Genomic DNA, 7,053 nt, shown 5'->3' with positions numbered 1-7,053 from the left:
ATATACTGTCAATGTGATATCCTGCAGGCCACAAAAGGGGCAGCACAGACCTAAACTAGAGATCGGACACCACTGCTGTGCTGAGCTGGACCTTCACTACAGCCCAACTTTTGCTCTGTAACTGGATGAATTGAAATTGTGCTGATCTGGCCCCATGAAAACCCATCCAGTTAAAACATGTTTCTACAAAGTAGTGTCTACAAAAACACACAAAAAGGTAGCTTTCAGTGTCAGTTGGAACATGCAAAGTAAGACCTTCCTTAGTTACAGTAATATCTGGCCTGTGCATCTCCTCTTACACAGATGCCCACCATAAGTGAGCATAGTGCATTGGTGAACCTGAGGGTCACTGTTAAGGATTGGCCCTGTCCAGAAACTTTTGCCTAGAATGGGGATTGGAAGATGAATTCTGACACCTCTCACAAAAAATGTATATGAACGTGAAAATTTTTCATGAGTGAAGTGTTGTGAATAATCACATGCACTGATTAACTATAGGACCTACTGACAGGTGAGGTTTGCTATTAAATGAAGTTGCTACTCGTGCAGTGACAGGAATGAAGTGGAGCTTTTTCTTTATAGAGTGTCGTAAAAATTTTCTGGGTTTTGATGGGATATGTTTTGCATGTTAATTGAGGTATTGATGTGGAATGAACTGCACACATGGAAAGTTTACAGTTTGATCCATTTACACATATACAAAATCATGATCTAATGGAGATGGCTTTTTTTTGTTTAAACATGTGGACATTGGCATCTTGGCATGTATATATCTAAAGAAACAAACAAATGTGCAAAAACGAAAAAAAAGTCACACTCAGAATCATGTTGCATGAATGCACACAGAGACACATGTATAAAACTTTCATTGACCTAACCACGTTGCTCAACTCACACAGGTGCTTCAAGGAAATATGCAGAATGACCATAGATATTTTTAAATCAATTTAGACCACAAACCCCTCACTTCTCATTCTCAAGGAAGTAGTGGAATCACTGAGACTCTGCACTCAAAAGGAAGGAAGACTCTCTGAACCTGGGCATCATCTACATTTTTCAACAGGAAGAGAGTGAGCCCAGGATACATACCAATTATGGATCCTTTTGAATCATCCTGTGAATAGAGAAAAGGAGTCACTATGAACATCAAGCCATGCTCTGACCTCTGTGTACAAGTCTTTTGTTTACTTGGTGACATTCGAATATCCAATGAGAATGTGGGCAAATCAAGGGAACAGACAGCAAATGTACTCTCACCAAATGACACAACCTTTTTCTAGGGGATTTGTGTCACAGGTGTATATTAGGTGATAATTAAGGAATTTGATGGCCAGGAGGGAAAACCATAGCCAGGCACAAAGCTTGTTATCATACAGTGTGTAGTTTATACTGTTTCTTGTTAATGTTGCCTTCAGTGAGGTCTCATTTGGCAACAGACACCCCAATGAGAATCTGCACAGTCAGGAAATTTTGTGTATGTCATCTCCAGGAAACCATATCATAACACAAGTGAAAGAGAAACTAAAGAGCAACACTGGATTTCAGAGGAAGATAAGCAACCTTACCATGGATTTTGATGGGGTCCTTCGACTCATGCTTTCTCCAGGAATGAACTCCACCATGTCATTTGGGTGAGTAGGAGGATGCAGAATAATGATTAGTATACTGATTTAAGGCTTATGAATAGTTCAGGGCATTTCTTGATATGGACATCAGTGAAAATATACATCAAAGATGAGAACAAGAATGAGAGATGGCTGCGAATAGAGTGTATCACACCCAGTGTACTGCATCACTGCACAGATGAATACAGGGTTAGAACGACAAAAAGCTATCTTGTTAGGAATTTCCAGCAAGATTGCGGTGCACCGAAACCTAGGGGAAGGATTTCCATCACCGAGGACCGGTTACTGAGTCTCAAACGCAAGCCAACTGTGCCACCAGAGATCCAGGCTGACTGATCCACCGCCGGCCCTGCGGTCCGCCCTGCGTCTACAGACAGTGGGGTGCGGACGAGAAGCTACCAGCAAGCAGAGGAAAATGGCGCTACGGATTCTGTGGAGTCCTGCTGGCTGTGCCCTCACTGAGATCTGGGATGAGTTTGGGGTTTGAGATGCATTAAGGAAGCGGTCAAGTTGTATCCCTCACAATGGAAAGTCCACCAAGGAAGCCAGAGGCCAACATCTTGGAAAGCTGACGTCACCATCGCCAGGTTCCGACAGATTGCAAAAATAAAACAGCATGAACAACCAGACTACCTATAACTTACTAAATGCAAATAGATGAATACTACGAATAGGTCTATAGTCCACCTAAGCCCTTTACTACCCCCAAGTACTCCTGTCTATTTTCTTGTTAATATCCGGCTGCATTTCAGTTACCCCCCCAAAGAAGCTAACGTATCCTAACCTCCAAACAATCAAATCACTGGACCTTAACATAAAATCCTAAGTCCAAACCTCTGTTCTCTATATGCCATAAAAATCTGAAGGCCTGTAATGAAACAAATAAATTTATATTAAATCACAATTAAATCCAAAATCTCCAAACATTTTCTCCTAACACAAAGGAGAGATAGTGGAAGTATAAAAACCAAAAAAAAAAAAAAATTAAAGGAGAAAACAGAAACACAGCTGTGAAACAGTGTTGGAAAGTAACTTGAGCACCATGAACAAACAAGTGGAAAAAGGAACACAAACAGTGCAGGACAACTTAAATACAAAGGAGAACCTAAAGGCACCAGAAAAATGGATGGAGAAAGAAGTAAAGGCATACCTAATTCAGATGGAATGTAATCTTAGAGAAGACTTTAGACAGCAAGTTCAAACAATGAACGTATATTTTGAAAACGAATTAATTAAGAAAATTCAAATGTCAAAGAACGCGCTCTATCACGAAATAGAGATTTAGAAAAAAACAAACAAACAGTAATCCTAAAAATGCAAGAAACCATAAACCAAATTAAAAACTCAAACGAGAATATTACAAATAGACTAGATCAAGTAGAAGCCAGAACATCAGATAATGAAGACAAAGTTTATCAACTTGACAAGAATATAGTCAACACAAAAAGGATGCTTAAAAGACATGAGCAATCTATCCAAGATATATATGATGTCATAAAGAAACCAAACCTGAGAGTCATTGGAATAGAAGAAGGCATAAAGCATCAAACCAATGGAATGAACAATTTATTGAATGAAATAATCCAAGAAAAATTCCCAGATATTAAAGGTGGAAGGGATTGCCAAATCCTGGAAGCCTACAGGACCCCGGACATTCAAAACCATAATAGGCCAACTCCAAGACACATAATTATGAAGATATCCAACATAGAGAACAAGGAGAGAATATTAAAAGCTATGAGAGAAAGGAAGCAGATTACATTCAGGGGTAAACCAATTAGGTTAATGGCTGATTTTTCATCACAGATGTTTAAAGCAAGAAGATCCTGGAACAACGGATTTCCAACGATAAAAAATAATGGATTCCAACCATGAATACTGTATCCAGTATTGATAATGAAATTAAAATATTTCATGATAAATAAAAGTTAAAAGAATTCGCAGCCAGAAAACCAGCACTGCATGGCATCGTGAGCAAAACACTACAAGAAGAGGAATTGAAAAACAGCTAGCCAAACTAACAGTGGGAAATAACTCAGTAAAAGAAAGGAAAAAAATAACCAAAAGAAAATACTACGCATATAAAAATAAAAAAATAAACAAGCATGACCGGTAGTACTAACCATATTTCAATAGTAACCTTAAAGGTTAATGGCTTAAATTCCCCAATTAAGAAACATATGCTAATAACCTGGATTAGAAAAACAAATCCAACAATATGCTGCCTTCAGGAGACTCATCTGATAGGAAAAGACATACACAGACTGAAGGTGAAAGGTTGGGAAAAATCATACTACTCACATAGTCCCCCGAAGCAAGCAGGAGTGGCCATACTCAAATCGAATAAAATCAACTTCAAACCTAAGTTAATCAAAAGAGATAAATAAGGACACTACATACTATTAAAAGGAACCATCCATCAACAAGACATAACAATTATCAATATATTTGCACCAAACAATGGTGCTGCAACATTCATAAAACAAACTCTCCTCAAGTTCAACAGTCAAATAGAACACAACACAATAATTATGGGTGACTTCAACACACCGCTTTCTCCATTGGACAGATCCTCCAGACAAAAGCTGAATAAAGAAACTATAGAACTCAATAACACAATCAATAACCTAGACTTAACCGACATATATAGAATATGTCAACCATCATCAAGTGGATACACATTCTTCTCAGCAGCACATGGGTCCTGCTCAAAGATAGACTATATATTATGCCATAGGACAACTATTAGTAAATATAAAGGTGTGGAGATAATACCATGAAACTTATCTTATTACAATGGAATGAAACTGGGTATCAATCATAAAAGAAAGATGGAAAAATCATACATCTCATGGAAAATGAACAATATGTTACTGAATGATCAATGGGTTACAAAAGACATAAAGGAGTAAATCAAAAAATTCTTGGAGATGAATGGAAATACAGACACAACATATTGGAATCTATGGGACAAAATGAAAGCAGTTTTAAGAGGGAAATTCATTTCCTGGAGGTCATTCCTCAAAAAATGAAAAAAAAAAAAAAACAACAAATAAATGAGCTCACACTTCATCTCAAAGCCCTAGAAAAGGAAGAGCAAAACAACAGCAAATGTAGTAGAAGGCAAGAAATATTTAAAGTCAGAGCGGAAATCAACAAAATTGAAACAAAAAAAAACCATTAAAAATTGATAAAACAAAAAGTTATTTCTTTGAAAAAATAAATAAGTTCGACAGACCCTTAGCCATGCTAATGAAGAGAAGATGAGAGGGATCTCAAATTACTAACATACGGGATGAAAAAGGCAATATCACAATGGACACTACAGAAATACAGAGGATAATTCGAAATTATTTTGAAACCCTATATTCCAATAAAATAAAAGATAGCAAAGATATCGAAAATTTCTTAAGTCATATGATTTGCCCACATTGAGTCAGGAAGATACACACAATTTAAACAGACCAATAACAAAGGAGAAAATTGAAGAAGCCATGAAAATACTACCAACCAAGAAAAGCCCTGGACGACATGGATATACAGCAGAGTTTTACAAAACGTTCAAAGAAGAATTAATACCAATACTTTTCAAGTTATTTTAAGAAATAGAAAAAGAAGGAGCTCTTCCAAATTCATTGCATGAGGCCAACATCACCTTGATCCCAAAACTAGATAAAGACACTTCAAAGAAAGAAAACTACAGACCAATATCTCTAATGAACTTAGATGCAAAAATCCTCAAAAAATTCTTGTGAATCGAATACAAAAGCATATCAAAAAAATTGTGCACCATGATCAAGTAGGATTCCTCCCCAGGATGCAAGGCTGGTTCAATATACAGAAATCAATAAATGTTATTCACCACATCAATAGATTTAAGCATAAGAACCACATGATCATCTCGATAGATGCAGAAAAAGCATTCGACAAAGTTCAGCATCCGTTTATATTCATAACACTAGAAAAACTAGAGATAACAGGAACTTACCTCAACATTGTAAAAGCTATATATGCTAAGCCTCAGTCTAGCATCATTCTGAATGGAGAAAAACTGAAGGCATTCCCTCTAAAATCTGGAACAAGACAGGGATGCCCTCCCTCACCACTTCTATTCAATTTACTCCTCAAAATACTAGCCAGAGCAATTAGACAGACAAAAGAACTTAACGGCATAAAAATAGGAAAAGAAGAACTTAAATTATCACCATATGCGGATGATATGATAATATATCTAAAAGACCAAAAAGGGTCTACAAAGAAACTAATAGAGCTTATAAGTGAATTTAGCAAAGTGGAAGGATATAAAATCAACACGCATAAATCAAAGGCATTCCTGTATATCAGCGACAAATCTTCTGAAATGGAAATGAGGACAACCACCCCATTCACAATATCCTCAAAAAAAAAAAAAGTAAAATACTTGGGAACCAATCTAACAAAATAGGTGAAAGATTAATACAATGAAAACTACAGAACTCTAAAGAGAGAAATAGAAGAAGACCTTAGAAGATGGGAAAATATACCCTATTCATGGATAGGAAGAACTAACATCATCAAAATGGCAATATTTCCCCAAGTTCTCTGTTGGTTTAATGCAGTGCCAATCAAAATCCCAACAGCATTTCTAGTAGAAATAGATAAAACAATCATGAAATTTATATGGAAAAATAAAAGACCCAGAATAGCAAAACCAATTCTAAGCAGGAAGTGTGAATCAGGAGGTATAGTGATACCAGATTTCAAACTGTATTACAGAGCAATAGTAACAAAAACAGCATGGTACTGGTACCAAAACCGGCGGGTGGACCAATGGTACAAATTAGAGGACACAGAGACCAATCCACAAAATTACAACTTTCTTATATTTGATAAAGGGGATAAAAGCATGCAATGGAGGAAGGATAGCATCTTCAACAAATGGTGCTGGGAAAACTGGAAATCCATATGCAAAAAAATAAAACTGAATCCCTTTCTCTCACCATGCACAAAAGTTAACTCAAAATCGATCAAAGAGCTTCATATCAAATCAGAGACTCTGCGCCTGATAGAAGAAAAAGTTGGTTACGATCTACATATTGTGGGATCAGGCTCCAAATTCCTTAATAGGACACCCATAGCACAGAGTTAATAACCTGGATCAACAAATGGGACTTACTTAAACTAAAAAGTTTTTTCTCAGCAAGAGAAACAATAAGAGAGGTAAATAGGGAGCCTACATTCTGGTAACAAATTTTTACTCCTCACACTTCAGATAGAGCCCTAATATCCAGAGTATAGAAAGAACTCAAAAATTAAACAATAAGATAACAAATAACCCAATCAACAAATGGGCCAAAAACCTGAACAGACACTTCTTAGAGGAGGACTTACAATCAATCCACAAGTATATGAAAAAAATGCTCACCATTTCTAGCAGTCAGAGAAATGC

This window comes from Callospermophilus lateralis, unplaced genomic scaffold (assembly GCF_048772815.1).
Source record: "Callospermophilus lateralis isolate mCalLat2 unplaced genomic scaffold, mCalLat2.hap1 Scaffold_120, whole genome shotgun sequence".
In the NCBI taxonomy this organism is placed as follows: Eukaryota; Metazoa; Chordata; class Mammalia; order Rodentia; family Sciuridae; genus Callospermophilus; species Callospermophilus lateralis.
The sequence above is the reverse complement of the archived record's forward strand: the minus strand, read 5'-3'. Positions refer to the sequence as shown.